Here is a 17830-nt window from a genome sequence, read left to right as displayed (position 1 = left end):
CAAAGAAGTTACTTGCCCATAATTACATAGTTTTTAATTGTCAGGAGTGGGATTAGAATCCAGAACCAATACCCTATTTCCTTCGCCATGCTTCCTCTAACAGGTTGTGTATGCATCATGGAAGGGAATACTCATATCAATGAAATCATAGATTCATTAAAATATTTGGGTATTGGTGCAGCTAGGTGGCACAGTGGAAAGAGCACTAGCCCTGAAGTCAGGAGGACCTGAGTTCAAATCCGACCTCAGGCACTTAACACTTCCTAGCTGTATGACCCTGAGCAAGTCACTTAACCCCAATTGCATCAGGAAAAAAAAGTGTGTGTGTGTGTGTGTATGTATGTATGTATTTGGATATTGGCTCTGAGAAAAGGAATGAGAGGATCAAAAACCCATCAGAGGAAGACTATGTTTACTGAGGCATGGAGAAGAGATTAAAAGAACGGGTTCTTTACCTCTGATTCATTGACCTACAATCCCCCAAAAACTCTCCTTTTCCAAATGTCTGCAAAGACAGACATTTGTGAACTTGGATGGGGGAAATTTTTATCTTTATTTTGAACGAACCTTTAACTGAAATCTAACATTTCCTTCAATGATATAAAAACATTATTCTGAGAAAGGGTCTATAGGTTTTCCCAAGCTATTAAAGGGGAATAAGGGGTAAGAATTATTGAAACAGTGGGAGAAGGAATAGAAAGCAAGAAGTCCACAGGAAGTTGAAAATCCAGATGCAGAATGGACAAGAGAAGATGGAAAATATGAGTAGAGCTGTTGAGAGCTTGGATGTGAAAGCAAAGGAAAAAACCATCAAAGATGACAAGACTAATGGAGGAGAAAAGAGTACATACTCAATAAATACCGACGACGATAATGATGATATGGATATGATATTACATGATATCTTAATTTCTGATAAATTTCTAAGAAAAGTCATAAGGGGGAAGGGGGAGAGGAGTTCAACTAGGTTAAGTATTGTTACTCCAGTTTTCCACATTGTTATTTGAAGAATTAATCCTTAAGGCATTAAAAAATCATAGTTAATTGTGAGGAATGTGAAATGATTCACAGTTATAAGGACACAAGCTCTCTCACTCCAGCTGGCAGTTCCCCATAACTGTACTGAAAAATCCTCTTGAATGAAATCCAGACTTAAGGTGCAGTCAAAGTTTAAAATTAGCTTGGTTAATCATGTCTGTCTTCTTCACTCTCTGTATCTATTTTTTTCTCTGTTTTTCTTCTCTGTCTTTTCCTTCTTCCTTTTTCTTTGCCTTTCCCTCTCACTCTCTCTCTTTTTTTCTACTCTTTCTACCTCTGGTCTGCTATTCAGGTGAATACCAAACTTATTTTAGTACCTACAGAACTGGGCAGTTACAAAAGACTCCTTTATCTCATTATGACACAATATAGATAATTTCTCTTAGGTATTTTTCAGAAGACTAAATCAACATAGACATATTTGTGTATGTATATGTACATATATGTTACAATATATTTATATATACGACTCAATTGTGATCTCCTTAAAGACAGTGATTGTGTTTTGATGTTGTTTGAACCTTAGCATTTAGCACAGTGTCTGACACAAAGTCTGACACATTAAATGCTTGTTGACTGACTAAATAAACATTACATACAGACAGTGCGGTGTAGATAGCTGATCTCAGAACCAGGAAAATCAGGGTTCAAATCCTTCTTCTTACACATATTAACTGTGTGGACAATTCATTTAACATATTTGTCAGGTGACTCACTAAGACTAAATTTAAGAGAAGGTGTCATCCTGCATTGCTGGAGGGAGTTTCCTCACTTTAGATTTCCCAGTAGCAAAAAAAAAAAAAAAATTACAAGTCCTGTCCCTATACTCCTACAGAACCATTATACAGAACCACAGTACTTTAGGGTAGGCAATCAGAGATCATCTGACAAATGACAAATGAGAAAACTGAGGTCCCAAGAGACATGATATGGCCCAGGATCATATGAACAAGTAATAAATACATGTTTCATCATTTAATACATGCTAGATATATTAAACATGAAGATAGTCTCCTAAAATCAGATACTTAATCTTTAACATGACCAACTAAGGATATTTTTTTTAAAGTTAGCTTTCTTGCCAAAGAGTGAATCCAAAATACTCCCTTGTGGAATATTCTCCTGGAACGCTCTTAACCAAACTCCTTTGAGACATTATCCACTTCTAATTTTTTACTGAAGATTCACAAATAATTTTGGAAAAGCTGGTACTCTTGTTGATAACTATGCAGTACCAGTTCCCTTCCTTTACCCCTCACCCCCAACTATGAGAATAGTTGGAAATCCTTTCTTTGTCAAAAGATATTTATGGCCCTGGCCTCTGATGCTTCAATTCATTTATTCTGATCTAATCTAAATTGTTTTGTACTAATACAATTCTCCCACTACTATATGGACATCAACACCAAACTATATAAAATTGTGATTAACATATGATGAACAGATTTTCTATCCATTGTGATTACCTTCTTCCACTTGGCTATCACTATAAACTGTTCCCTGGGCAACACATACTGTCCCATGACAGTAGAAAACTCAACTGAGCAGACTTATAGAGACTTCACACATGTGGTGTTGACAAAATATCTAATTAAAGATGTAATTTTGTTATATCTTTATATATAAATGTCCAGTTTTATAACTATGAGGTTTGGATCTATGATGGATAACACATCTGCTATGGATAAATCCTATGACCTTTGAATTTCAGAATAATCATACTTATTATAACAACTACCTCACAGAGTCTTCATTAGACTCCATTGAAATCTGTTTTAGGAGACTATTTTATCCATATAATTTTTCTCTTGTTATAACAAGATAGTATATCCAATGATTTGGCACAAGAGTAGGCATAGCACTAGAGCAAAGAAAATGTATCAATCAGTCAGACTTTTAGAGGGGAAAAGAACCTTAGATATCATCTAGTCTCACCCAAGTATACTTTGGACATAGTGAGCACTTAATGCATTTTTATTTATTCATTCACTCATCTATTCATTCATTCACTCATTAATTTACTCATTCATTCAATTCCGTAACACTTTAATGATGCCCACAGAGGTAAAATGACTTGCCCTAAATCATTAAGCTAGTAAGAAAAGAGTGATAAAAAAGGAGTTTACAAAGATACTAGATATCATTTGAGCTTCACAACAATTCATTGAGATAAGACCTATAACTTAAATGATGTCCACAATCACATAATTAGTAATGTTGAGGGCAGGATTCAAACCTAAGTCAGATTTCTGTACCATTGGTGATCCAGTTTGTTCTTGTTATCAACAAAAAGGTTGCGCAGATTAACACATTATCTAAAAGTAATACTTTAGAGTCATCTAATTTGACTCATCATGATGGATCATGTTATTGGTATATCAGTGGTTTTATTATAATCACATGTGGATTAAGATATGTGTGGAATTATAGCTGGTTCATATTGCAAACATGAATTTTTGTAATAAATATAATTCCAACAATTTAACATTGATTATGTATGTATATGCACATGTATATGTGTGTTTGTGTGTGTGTATATATATATATATATATATATATAGTGTGCAAGATATTATACTATGAATAATGAGGGATAAAACTAAGAACAAATTACATAATTCTTCTATCATGGAAGAATTTACCATCTAAAAGGAGAGATACGATAAGAACAAAAATATAGATAATGCAACATGTCTAGGATAGACATAAGTAAAGTTCAAAGAGAGAAGCAACAAAAGAGAAAATGCTGTCAGCTGGGGGAGACTAGGCAATCTCTGTGCTAGTAATTTATGTTTTTACAAATTGCTTTCAGAAACATAAGGTTACTCAGGAACCAGGTATATACTTAAGGTATATGCCATAGGACCTTCTCTTTTGTTGATAGGTTGTGAAGGCACAATTTAATTTTATTTCAACTAGTTTTTGAAATCAACGTCTTTTTTTGAAAAATGATGACCAACAACCTGCCATCTGGGGGAGGGGATGGAAGGAAGGAGGGGAAAAATTGGAACAAAAGGTTTGGCAATTGTCAATGCTATAAAATTACCCATGCATATAACTTCTAAATAAAAAGCTATTAAAAAAAGAAAAGAAAAATGATGACCAAAATTTTTATTTTCCTGCTGAATTAAATTTCATAGAACTCGATAAACTTATTTTTAAAACAAAAGTTGTTGGAAATTTCAGTTCTTGCTATCTATTTCTGAAATAAAATAGTATGGATTTGTATGGTAAAAGATAAATTTATGTGTTACTTAAAAAATGTCATCTGTTCATGGAAGGGAAAATAGCTTTTCATTTTTGAAATTCTTCGGGGGCTGGGGAAATGGGAATTTTTTTTTTTGCCTCCTCATTGGAAAAGCATGGAGATAAGGAGATAAATTGAAGTCCAGCTCTTACTTGTCGTGAGGGGGAGGGCCATGAGCCTGTTATGAAATTCCTGATTAAACCCAGCAAGGGATCGGAGGGATACATATAGAAATAACTACAGCTCACAGCTACATACTTTCTCCATTATTATATATGTGTGTGTATAAAACAATTCACAAGGCATTTCATTCTCTCTCTTTATCCTCATGACCACCCCGTAAAATTAGTAGTATGGGTATTTTTATAGATATAGAAACTGAGGTTCATAGAAATGAAAATATTTGTTAATATTCATATAATGAAGTGCAAAACCAGGATTTCAACCACAGTTATCAGTCTTCAAATGTAGTGTGAAAATTTCCTTTGTTTCTTTATGATTCAATACATAATATGTTGAACTATAACCGTGTTTACAAGTTCTGGCTATGAGTCTATAGGCATAGATGTTATAAAAGGTACATTAATGTAAAAGACAAAATCCTTGCCTTATACTTATAATCTAGTTGAGGAGAGAACATATAATATAACCACATGAATGGGATAGAAAATAAGTGCTATAGAACTTCAGAGGAGAAAGGAGTGATTGGAATAATCATGGAGGAGGTTACTGTTTGAGCTGGATCTTGAAAGATGATTACAATTTCTACTGAGATGATTTGTTAGGAAGGAGAGCATTTTAGATGGAAAGAAAATCATGAACAAAAGCTTAGTGGTAGGAAGATGATGATCAAGATGGCACATGGTGTGTGCTATATAAATGCTAGCTGTTATTTTTTGGTCCAGGTGATTCATAGAATAAGTAATCCTATATTTAGAATCTTCTGGCTTTGTTATAGGAGGACCGTGTCTATCCCAGACAAAGAGTTATTCATTATGACTCAAAGTATATCATGGTTTGGGATGGGGTAGGGGGGAGAAAAGGAAAAAGAGAGATGAGTGTTGCATTTTCTTAACCTTATATTGTTACATTGTACTAGTGATGGAAACTTCTATTTCAGCCTCAGAACCCAAGCCTATGGTCTCTCCTGAAACACTGTAAATCTATAGACTATACTTTTACATTATCAAGTAAATTATAAATCTGAATTATATTAGGAAAGAATGCTTCTCACAAAAGCTAGTCTAAATCAATAAGGGCTTCACTGCTTGCTTCTTCATTCTACCTCTTAACTAGTTGTCTAATGCCCAGCACCCAGTCTTGCACATTTGGCATAATACTTAGGATGATTGCCTTACCTTGACAATTCTCCATAGACCAAAACTCTTTCTCTCCCCTCTTCAACCATTCCTTGGATATTTATCATTCTGAGGTAGTTCCTAACTTAGTTACAAACACAGTAACACTTGTGAGTTAAATTCATCATTTAATACATACCCAGAGAGACCAACTGAGTTGCCCCAAGTTACATAGCCATAGATCTTTGTTATAAATGAACATTGAGGCCATGAAACAGATATTTGGATGTTTTAATAGAAGGGAAAACAAAAAAAAATTGAGTCAGACTTCCTTGTGACAATGCCAGACAATTTTGGGTAGTGTAGTTAGTTACCTTATTTGTTTTCTTGGTGTGTCAATGTTTGTGTTCCCCTATGTTGTGGGTGTGTCTAAGGAACTCTTTTGCTTTGAACTATGCTATAAGAATAAGGGTTTGGATGATAATCAGTCAATAAATGCCTGCCACTTGCTAGACGCTATGCTGGGCATTAAGGATAGAAGGATTAAAATGAAAGCCTTTTCCCTCAAAGACTTTTCATTCTATTGGGTCTACAATGATGACTCTGCATCAAAAGAACTACTGCAACTTGACAATACTTTTTTTGACATTGTTGACCATATATATTCCCTTTTCTCTCGGACAGATCTTTGTCACAGTTCATAGGACATTGGCAATCAGAAGTTAAAGGACTCTATAGTACATAACAAGTGCTCCATAAATTCTCTGGATTGATGTTTGAAATTTTCTGACGGGGTAGCTACTTATACCTATTAGCCAGTTAATGGTTCCCTTAATGGTTTAAGCTTTTTTGGTTTTTCTTAGCCCTTGAGTTTGTGGAATAGAAATAGATTCTAAACAGTCACCATGGCAATTGCTTAAACATGATGTAAATTGGAGATCTTTCATTTGTAGGTAGCAGTAGTTCCTTTTACATTAACACTGACTTAGGAAAGGCTGATAATATTTCAAAAAGACAACCCATAGTTTTCTGTTTCATTTGATTAACTCCTGGGCTTCATTTTCTAGTGAGAGTTCTTTGGACAAGAAACTTTAAATATCCTAAACCAAAAGGATTTGGGGGGAGAAGGAAGAGGGAACAGTGGACAAGTAGGGCAGTTATACAAAGTTCCTACTGACAAAGCCACCTAAGATATCTTCATATGAAATATCGCGAGAAGAATCTCTTCCTTAGCCCTTGTCCCAGTTGCCTGGGCTTTCTGCCATTCTAATTTACACCCACACACCTGGATAACTTTGGGCTGCCTTCACACAGAGAAACTTTTACCGCCTCCAATCATGTATAAAACCCAATTGGTCTTTAGGACTAGAAGTTGGGAAATAACAATTTAATTGATGTCTACCCCCAGTTTTTCACCAGAATTAATGGGAGGAGTTAAGGTTGAGAGAAACCTCCTGATCAGATACTTTTGCTAATATAACTGTGCTATTCCAAAGGGCATAGGATATTTGTTTTTCTTTTGGATTCTCTAATTGGGGCAGATGTTGCACAGCCTCATCTGCATTAAGCCAAATATTATGTCTTTGTAACGTTTTTGATCTTTATTAATTATAGCTCAGGAAAGCTGACAAAGGCAACCTGTCTCTTTAATATAAACAAGATTAATTGCATGGTTCCTGCATAAAATGAACCACCAGCAGTTCAACAACAACAAAAAAAATATGTTTGTCTTTAAGCAGCTCTTGGATAAAAAAAAAAAATTAAAACTGTTACAGGAAGTGTCGGGGCTGCCAAATTACTGTGCCTGGGGCCCTCACCCTCATTATCAGACTAAAATAATGCACACACCCCTGCACTTTCATCCTCTTCCAGGCCCAAGGAAAAGAAAAGCAGAATTTAAAAAAAGAGAGAGAGAGAGGAAAAAAAAAAAAAAAAAAAAGAAAGAAAGACTTTACACAAAGAAGTGTCTCTGAAGTCTGGAATGCACCCTGGCTGTTTGAAGACAAGATTTATACCTGACACCTTACCTTAAGCTCATTGTTGAGACTCGTCTGTTTTCAAATCAACCGCAGACTGATTGCTTTGGGTACCTCATTTTATAACGACCACATAATCTAAGATAAATACACCAGGGATCGCTATCACTTTCATTAATACCCATGAAATAGTCCTTCCTTCAGCAGGTAATAAATAAATAAAATCAAGCTAAAGCACTCAGTAGAAGGGGGAAGTGTGGTCCCTGAGGGGTGGACTCCATGAGTTTAGAATTATGGGGTGAGGAAAGTGGGGTTTGGACAAGAGGATTAAAAGGTGGTTGCTTGTATTTTACAATCAGATTTTTGGAGAAAAGGGTCTGCATATCGAGTCTGCCCTTATTCCTAGAGGAAGTAGAGGGAAAAGTCCACATTTGTCATCACACTCACTTTCTGAGGAAGAACCAATCCCCTGGTTTTTGCCCTTCCCACTTGGGTTCTGGAATCCAATTACCAGGCAAATTAATCTGAATTGATATATCCCAGAACCAGTAATTTGTTACCAACAAGATCGGAATACCGAAAAGTAAGGATTCTGAATGCCGGGTGGCAGTTAACTTGGGGTGATAGGAGGATTTTTGTCTTTAAGCCAATCAGAAAATTAGAGACTTATTTGGGGGCTCTGGAGACAGCGTGGTATAGTGGAAAGGGAAAGATTTGGAATTAAGGGACCTAATTTCAAATCCTTGCTCTGGTATTTCTTTCTTATTTGACATTTGAACAAATCACTATTAACCTTCATGGGTCTGAATTTCTTCAACTGTGAAAAACAAAGGGATTGAACCAAATGGCCTCTAAGATCTTTTCCAGTTCAAGATCTATGGTAGGGATCTTTAGAGAAGGAGATTATTGGGAATGATACCAACAGGTCACATGAATATGCTTCAGGATCCCCTGGATACAGTGAAGGGCAGTGGAAAGATGGTGAGATTTAATTATTAGAAGATGTGGATTCAAATCCCCAGCTTTGCTACTTTCTAGCTCCTGGCCCTTGAGCCAGTCCCCTCACTCTCTGAGTCTCAGTTTCCTTATTTCTAAGATGGGGTGGGATGCCGTACTCTCTGAGGTCTCTTCCAACTCCTGCTCCTGGGATTCTTCTTCCCATAAATAGCATCCAAATTCTGTCAGGTTCCAATCAAGCACAAACCACTGTCAGCAATGAGGCAATTGAAACTGGCAAAATCCCACCAAAAAAAATGGAACAGTGTGCTCTCTTCAGCTTGCTGTAAACATGGGCCAAAGCCAGAAAAGAAAAAGAAAAAAGAAAAAAGGAACACGTTTTGTGTCAACACCTTCCTGCTGCTTCTCATCAGTTTCTGACCCTGGGAAACATTACTGGAAAAATGCCTAAATGGAGTTAAAAGAACAGGGCAGCAAAAGACGCTAAGATCCAAAAAAGGCCATCCAAAGGTTATTTTGGACTAACACATCTGGGGAGGAGCACAGGTGCTATAACCCCAGGGTCCTGATGGTTAAATGACTTAACCAATCTTGGAGATGTTTGGGGGTAGGGAGCTTCATTCCAATCTGGAAATATGGCCTAGTGTCAATCTTTCTTTTTAATTTAATTTAATTCTGAACTTAACAAGCATTAAGTAAAAAAAAGTCTATTTTCCAGAGAATAGTCCATGTGAATAGAAATCATAATTTCCTAGTATTTGTTGATGTTTTCTCAGTTTTTCTCAGGCTGAGAGCTAGGAACTAGTTTATAATCCTAGAGGTGATTTTAAATGGAGTATGCGTGGAAACAACAAATTGTCCCTTAGTCATTGTTCAAAATTAATCCTGGGGGAGGGGAGGTGATAGGTAAAATCTGTACTGTGAGGATGAGCCTCAGGCATTTAAATTTGAGTGATCTGGAGACTCACTTTCAAGAAACATTTTTTTTTTCTTCTGTGGTCTTCCTGGATTTTGCACCAAGGAATATCTACTGATATTTAAATAAATTGGGATATCTTTGAGCAGATGCCAAAAATGACACTAATTTTTCAATGTTTCTATGATGGTGATTGTTGGTCTATAGATGCCATACTAAGTGAAGCACATCCTATGACACACCCAGATGGGAGGCAGGCTAGGGTCTGCAAGATTAGCTCTTGACACCTAGCTAATGGTTATTGAATCCAATGAAGCAGCCAAGACAGGGAAATCAGTTCCACAATTGAAGTTGAAGAAAAGGCAGGCCCCAGAAGTAAGGTCACATGACTATATCCAAATGTTTGGAATATAGTCAGCTTCTTGGCTCAAAGGGCCATTTGAAAATTGTCAGGAAGGCAGTTTTCTTCTAAAACATCATATTTTCCATCCATTTATTATTGAGAGAATCTGAGTCTATTTTTTGGACTGTTTTTTTAAAAAAGAAAACTATAGAAATAGAACTATCTGGACATCAAGTTCTCTGACCATTTTCTAGAGAAGCTTGTGATTCCATATATCCAAGTACAGAACTAAGATAATATAATCTCTCGAAACCAAACTGCTAAGAAAGAATATTATCCTAAACTTCTTAGAACAATGATGATCCAGATGGTGCATTTCAGGATTTTAGGCTTTAAGTATATGAAAATCCTTCCCTAATCCTCACCAACTTCTTGCTTCCTTTTCTTCCCTTATTTTTTCCTATTTTACAAACTCCTAACCTTCCAGTGAATGGAACCTAGAAACCAGTATATGTATTTCATTTGACCATAGAAAGCAAAATTAGGAGCAGTGAAGAGAAGTGGTAAGGAAACAAATTTAGGCTTGATAAGAGAAAAAATTCCCTAACAAATAGAGAACAAAAGTAGAATGGATTGTCTAGAGACATTGTAGGCCTTTAAGCAGGGATTGAATGACCTCTTATTAGAATACAGGAATAGGGCTTCCTTTCCAGGTATAGGTTAAACTAGTTGACATCTAACATCTTTTTTGATTGTAAACTTCTGGTTTTCTGTGAGCCTAAGTTCCAAATAAGATACGCTGAGATAGAAGTATAATTCAGAATCAAACTAAGAGGGATAGTAGACCCAACATATATTCCCTCCAGCTCTGGTTAAGCTAATACGTGCTTTTTCTCAATTGTTATGCCAAAATTGGGGTTAAAGAGGCAACCTTTCTGTCCTGGCTGCTATGTGGCATATAACCAGGTTAGTAGGGACAGAATGGATCATCATCAAGGAGCTCCATCAATTTCTCATAATGGAAAGCTCAGGGACAAGAAGGGAATAATCATGAGCTTTGGAGGTAATGACAGAATAAATGAACAAATTTGGAGGAAGAAAATACTCCAAACCCCTTTCTTTCTTAACAATTAGACATGACACAGGGGAATTCTTTTTAAAAGAAACTATGTAACCCAAGAAAAAGGCCTGCCTGCTTTTGCCAGCCTGGAACCACAAACTCTGGGCAAGATCTTTTACATCTGTCACATAGATGAGATTCCCATTGAATACAGTGTATGCTCAAGGCTGCACAACCCAACTAACTCAAAAGACAGATAGGGGGTTGTGATTTTCTTGCCGTGGCTACATTGTCCATTATCTTACTACTGGTCTCACTCTGGCTTCTCAGAACTTGACCCTCCAGTTTTCAGAGGCCAACAGTGAGGCTAGAGATGAAAAATCACCAGATTTATACCTAGAAGGGATCTCAGAGGCTATTTACTTTGCATCTTTCTCATTTTACAATTGAAGCAACTGAAATACAGGTAGATTACATGGTTTACCCAAAGTCATATAGACAGTAAGCATTAAAGAATACAAGTTTTCTGCTCAAGATTAAATATTCTTTTACCCCCATCTCTCTTCATTGAGATAGTTAATGCCTTTATTTCCCTTGAAGAAGGCAATACATATTTACTCATGAGGTGTTCACCTTAGTTTCCTCATCTGTAAAATGGGCTAGAGAAGGAGGTGGTAAACAATGCCAGTATCTTTGTCAAGAAAACTCCCAATTGGGTCACAAAGAGTCAGACAATGACTGAAAAAACTGAACAACAAACAGTGCTCTTTTACAGCTTAGATTTTTTTTGACTTGGAAGGGCTGATGTCTTGTCTCTCAAGAAACTGGGTCACTTCAGACTTTTGTGAAGGGATCACTGACCAAATTTGAAATATGGAATAGGAGATGACCCATGTATGTATTGGGGTGGAGTGGGAGAACACAGCAATGGAACAAGACAGAATCAGCCAAACTTTCTGTGGTGAACCCTGTTTATCACCTGACCTGGTGTTCAATGAATATTTCTAAGAAACATCTGATTCCTATCATTTTTCACAAGGCCAAGATAAAATTGTTTCCTTGGTTATGAATATTATGGAAAGTACCAAAGTATGTGTGAAACACACATTCAGTATACAGAGGCAGGGGGCTATTTATGTCATAACTATGTTCCCTCCTCTGATGGCTTTAAGTGCTGTCAGCTGGCCTCTGGACAGTCCTATGACAAGCTGATGGAAAGAGTGATTTATCCCAGGGAACCAGTCATCAAACTACTCAGGATTTAGGTTGGCAAGTTCGTGGGATCCTGGGATCAGAAAATTAGAATTGAAGAGTACCTTAGAAGTTATCTAGTCTACCTCCTCCTTTTGACAGAGGGAAGATTTTAGCCCTGATTCTCTGATTCCAAGTCTAATCATCTTTTCCTCACCAAACTACTTTAAAATAATGGGTTCCACACCAAATTAAGGAGGTGATTTAATGAGCAATACTGAAAAGTACATAGTTTTTTTCAAGTTGCTGTTGTTCAGAAAAAAGTGTGTGTGTGTGTGTGTGTGTGTGTGTGTGTATAAAACAGTATTCACACAAATACATACATATCCATATTCAGGAAGGAAAAGATGTCAAAAGGAAAATAAAGGTGACGGATTGAACCTAGAATCTGGTTTACTCTGAAACATGCCCAAAATATACCTGGATTTTGGGAAATTGTTGGAGAAGGCATTTCTAAAATCAAATTTACTTGTTAAAATGTAGAAGTCATTTGTCAAAAATGTCCTATGCTTATAAATGTCCTATATCTTATAAAAGATGTTTTTCAACATCCTTAACTTTTTTCCCACTAGCATATTTACATCATCTTAATTTCTCTTAATCTCAATTTCTGTTTCCCTAACTGGAGAATCATCCCTTATAACAAATAACAGAAAAGAAAAAAAGAAGCAGTTCATAAAACTAGCCAACAAATCCACTGAGTATACCCACAATCTCCCATTGTGTATCACACCCTTTTAAAAAAAAATCTGCAGTATCTTTACTGTATTTTAACTGCAAGATGATCACTCTTCAATGTGTGATCTTTTCTTGCCTTTGCCTGGTTTTAAAATTCTTCATTAGAGTTCTGGGTCAAATACTCCAACCACAGAAAGTCTTCCTGATTCATTCAAGAGCAAAAGTATTGTTGACTTAATAAAGAGGAAGCTATCCTGGATATCTTTTTAGGAGTAAGAGCAAAAATCTACATGCAATCAGAAAAGTGTTGTTTGGTGGTGACTAATCTCCCCAAAGTCAGAAGTGCTGAGATGCTAAGGAAAAGGTGTGCTGTCTATTAAGTCATCCTTCCCGGTGTAAAGCCGGCTCTTTTTGTAGCTGCCCTGGAACTTCTTCCAGTTCTACTGTGTCAGTCGCGATTAGATGCTGTCACTTCTAGATATTAGTTCCAAATCTTCCTGAAATCTTTGTGCATTTAAAACATGAGTGGCAGTGTAGAAACCTGGCAAATTGAGGTTTATTTTGTACCCCTCACATATCATACTGGCTGTATTTAGACAAGTCGCTTAACTTTTCAGGGGTACAGTTATATAAACCACAAAGATGACAGCAACTTGAGAGGGTAGAGGAATTTCCTTAGAGCTCCTTATGCCAATGAGATCACAGGTTTGGATTTTTTAAAAATAGGATGGAAACACTTTGGAAATAACCTACAAATAGCATTTATAAAGCAGATTTCTTAAAAATTAGGCCAATAAATTTCACAATGTATTCATAGTTCAAATAAATAAATAAATAAAAACTGACAGAAAAGTAAACAGTGCCCTATGGCTCACAAGACTAAAGACCATAGCAGTCATAAGAAGAAAATTTAATTTTACTTTTCAATATGACTATTCTAACCTAAAATCATAAAGTTAAATGTCTCAAAGTTTAAAAGCTGCCAAAGGGCTTTATGAAGATGCTATATTTGCTTCCTGAAGGTCAGCTTCTTAGAGTCTTGGCTCCAACTTCAGTGGCTTGGTGTGGGTAAACTGCTTCAGCCAATGGAAGTACAGCTGAAGTTGCTCAAGGTGATGTGGCCCATTCTAGTTCCTCAGTTTGGCAGCATGATATGGCTACTTCAAATGATGAAGTCCATTTCTATGAACAATTTTTATAACTTTTGCATGAACAGAAATAGAGCTGAAAGTAAATACTTGTGTGCCCAAATATACTCAACTCAGAAAAGCAACAAGGGATCTATGTAAACCTATGAGTATTTGCCATGCTTTCAAGTTATTCAATATGACATGGTGAATAATCTCATCTGAATAGGAAGAGAGCTTGGGAAGAATAAAGCCAAAAAGCTTTTGGATGACACAAAAAGAAATGGCTTTGTGTATATGTATGTCAATCTTTGAGCAAAACAGAACACAATTAAGATCAAGCCAAACTATGATATAATTCAGTTATTGGGTCACTACATATACTTCTCTAATCAGAGGTATTAATTGCCTACTATGTGCCAACCACCCATATGCCAATGTGGTACAAAAATGAAAAAAAAATATTTCCTGTCTATAAGAAGTATATTTTCTACCTGGGGATACAATATGTTCAGAGATCAGGAATTATAAAAATAAAGCCAATTTCATGAAGAGGTAGATGAAATGTGATCAATTTCCAGAAAATAGAGGATTGATTATTGCTTAAAAAGAAAACAAGGTTCTAAAGTTACTACAGACAATAAATAATTACAAAGAGCAAACCAATACCAAAGTTAGTGTTCTCATTGCTCATATAATAGGATTGAGCAGCCAAGTAATAAAGTGTTTGCCTCTCATTGGTGCTGTAGGGTGGGGGGAAAGCATTGAATGTAAGTCCATGGATGCTCATATATTGCAAGCTATAACTCTTCTGTGCAAAATTGCAGCAATCCTTATATTTAATTCTACCTCAAGCAGTATTTCCCAATTATAGAAAGCTAGAAATAATTTGCATGCAGACAATAGCTCAGAAAAACACTTTAAGGCAAAATCATATTATCTAATAGTGTATTTAAGGTTATGCAAATGACTCTCAATTTAGTTATATTCTATTAAACTGAAATTAGCAGTTACTGTGATTTTCTATCATCTCAACAAAATTGGAAAAAGTCCAACCTTAAGTGAATGTATCTTCCATTTTCCTAAGCTGTCCCATAGAAATTATAAAGTTTAGGGATTGTTTCTGACAGACCAGAATACTCCACTTATAATCCCTTTTAAAACTGACTTCTGGATAGAACCACACATTCCTAACTATTACCAGATGGACATCTACACAGTCTGAGATCTCTCAAAAATAAAAAAGCTTCTCTAAAGAATTTTTAACCAGGAAGGATTTTCTCTTCCTAAACTGTACAGGTTTTGGAGGGATTTAAATAGTCTTTTCTTACCTTTTCCTGGCTGTGCACTTCTTTGCGTCCCATTTTAGCAAATGAGAGTTGAAAGCTTTCTGCACATTTTCCTAGTCTTTATATTAATTGAACCTTTGATGTTAGGGAGGTGGGGCTATCTCTGTATGGGCAGGTAGGTAGGGGGAAGGGAATAGCTACCTCAAAGCAGACATGAAATTTGAATATGGAAACCTAAGGGTAGCCTCCCCCACCCCCCTTCCCATCTGGTGTATAGTCTCCTTCCCCTAAAAAACCACTTCCTAAAAACTGGAAAAACAGGGTATCAGCAACTTAAGAGAGATAACTTTCCATTGCATTAGAATTAATGACTATAATGACATATAGATCTCATGTCATGCTTTCTTCTTGTCTGTGAATGATTCCTTCCAACTCTTAACTTGGATTGTTGGTAACTATGATGAACAGCTCTTGACATTAGCATAAGCCTGGACATAGTACAATTTATGGAATTGAACTTCTTGACCAGAAAGATACTTCCTCATCAAGGTCTTTGTTCATGTTAATTTTGAATCAGTCATTCCGCTATAGTTTGGTGGGTTTCATTTTCTTTTAAAATCAGACAATGAGAACAGATTTTAAAGACTCCAAACTAAATCAGTATTACTGCTACCAAGATGATAGGATTTGTGATCTAGAGTTGAAAGGGACCTTAGAGGATCTGATTTTATAGATGAGGAAATTTATGCTCAGGGAAGTTAAATAACTTGCTCAAAATGACATAGGAAAAGGCAGGATTTTTTTAGCCCAGATCTCTGACTTCCAAAGTCAATGTAATTTTCACCTCTACTGTTCCACCTCTTCCATCATAGTTTCTTTATTAATAGAATAAACTGATGTTTACTACTTAAGTTTTTTTGGTGAAAAGTATTTGCTAATGTTAACAGTTCAACTACACAAGTTTAAAAAAATCAATGTACACTTGCTTCAACACAATACTTATTAATTAGTATGGCTAAAACCCAATATAAGGTGCCTCATTAAGCAATAGCTGAATAAGGTTTTGTCTCAAACCATGCCCCTTAAGAACCACAGGCATGTCCTATGCATCCCTCTTACTGTTATGCAATGAATCTGTAATGAAATTCTTTGAATCACAGAATTACGGACTGGAATGAAACTCATGTATTCCAAACTGAAGCATGAATCCCCTCAAATACATCTTTAATGAGAGTTCTGAAGCCTTCCAGTCTTCATTCCATTCTATTCCAAGATGGGTTAGTTATAATTGTTAGGAAAATTTTCTTTTTATTAAGCTGTACCCTGCCTCTCTTTAACATTTACCATTACTTCTAGCTCTAGGGTTTAATAAAACAAATTTAATCCCTCTTGGGCCCAACAGAAACTAATTAAACAATCAATCAACATTCACCTATTTGGTTCATGCTACATGCCAAACCTTAGCAATATTGGGAGATCACTGTCATGATATTCTGAAAGCTCAGGTGTGACCCTGCTACTCCCTTTTGCTAGAAGTTACCATGGATTGCCTCTAGGATAAAATATAAAGTCCGCTGTTTGGCCCTTAAAACCAAATCTGGTAATATTGGTCATCTGGCCCCAGCCCATCTCTTTCAGGCTTGTTGCACATTAATCAGCTTCATGTATTCTGCATTCCTGCAAACTGCTTTCTTTTTCTTTCCCATACATGACATTCCATCTAGTCTCTGTCTTTTCATGTGCTGTCCCTCATGCTAGGAATGTATTCCCTCCTCACCTTTGCTTCATCTAATACCTTAGCTCCCCTAAAGGCTCACAGCTCCAGTGGCACATCTATACAAGCCCTAGCCTGAACAAACCAGTCACTAATTCCTTCCCTCCTGGAAATGATGTGAATATTTTTTTTTGTATTTATTTATCTATGTTTGTGTTGTTTTCCTCCAGTGGAATATAAAACTGAGGATTGGTTCTGTTTATTTTTTCCTTTATATCTTTGAATCTCTAGTTCCTAGTATGTACTTGGCATACAGCAGGTGCTTAATAAATGCTTATTAAATGAATGAAAGAATTGTATCATTCCTTGCCCCAAAACAAAGACTCTTCTTTTTTTCAGGCTTAACACTCCTACTTCTTTCAAAAAATTTTTACGCACTATGTTTCTGAGTTCCTTTATCCTACTAGCCATTCTCCTTGCTTGGGTAAGGTCCAGTTCATCACTGTCTGTCTTCATTTGTGACACTCATACTGACCTCATGTGATAAGTATGGATTACAATAGGACAACCACTTCCCTTATTTTAGATGCCATGTTTTTATTAATGAAGATTAAAATTGCATCAGTTTTTCTGACTTCTGGGCCAACTTAGTATTGAACCTATTACCCACTAAAAATTCTGAGTTTTTTTTTCACATAATCTATAATATAGTTGAGTTTTTTAGTTAATTTATCCTTATTAAATTTCATCTTTTCAAATTTAACCCATAAGCTAATCTCCTAAGATCTTTTGTGATCTTCTCTGATACTTTCTCCAAAAAGTCTGTATCTTGGAATATCGCTCCTGTTTTGGAATTCACTCTTGGAAGTACAGTTATCTCTTCTACATTGAAACTTTTCCTATTGTGGTTTTGATATATCATGGGTTGGAATAAGA

At 36.1% G+C, this 17830-nt stretch overlaps 1 protein-coding gene and 1 long non-coding RNA gene across 3 annotated transcripts in view; one reads left to right on the top strand and one right to left on the bottom strand.

Moving 5' to 3' along the window:
- EDAR (ectodysplasin A receptor) overlaps positions 1 to 17830 on the bottom strand; it is a 115775-nt gene that overhangs the window by 63464 nt on the left and 34481 nt on the right. The window lies entirely within an intron of this gene.
- The window catches only part of LOC116422288, a 28767-nt gene that overhangs the window by 8766 nt on the left and 2171 nt on the right, over positions 1 to 17830 (top strand). The gene's annotated exons all lie outside the window — the stretch shown is intronic.

The sequence above is a fragment of the Sarcophilus harrisii genome, chromosome 3 (genome assembly GCF_902635505.1).
Source record: "Sarcophilus harrisii chromosome 3, mSarHar1.11, whole genome shotgun sequence".
Classification (NCBI taxonomy): Eukaryota; Metazoa; Chordata; class Mammalia; order Dasyuromorphia; family Dasyuridae; genus Sarcophilus; species Sarcophilus harrisii.
This window is presented reverse-complemented; position numbering and strand designations above follow the sequence as displayed.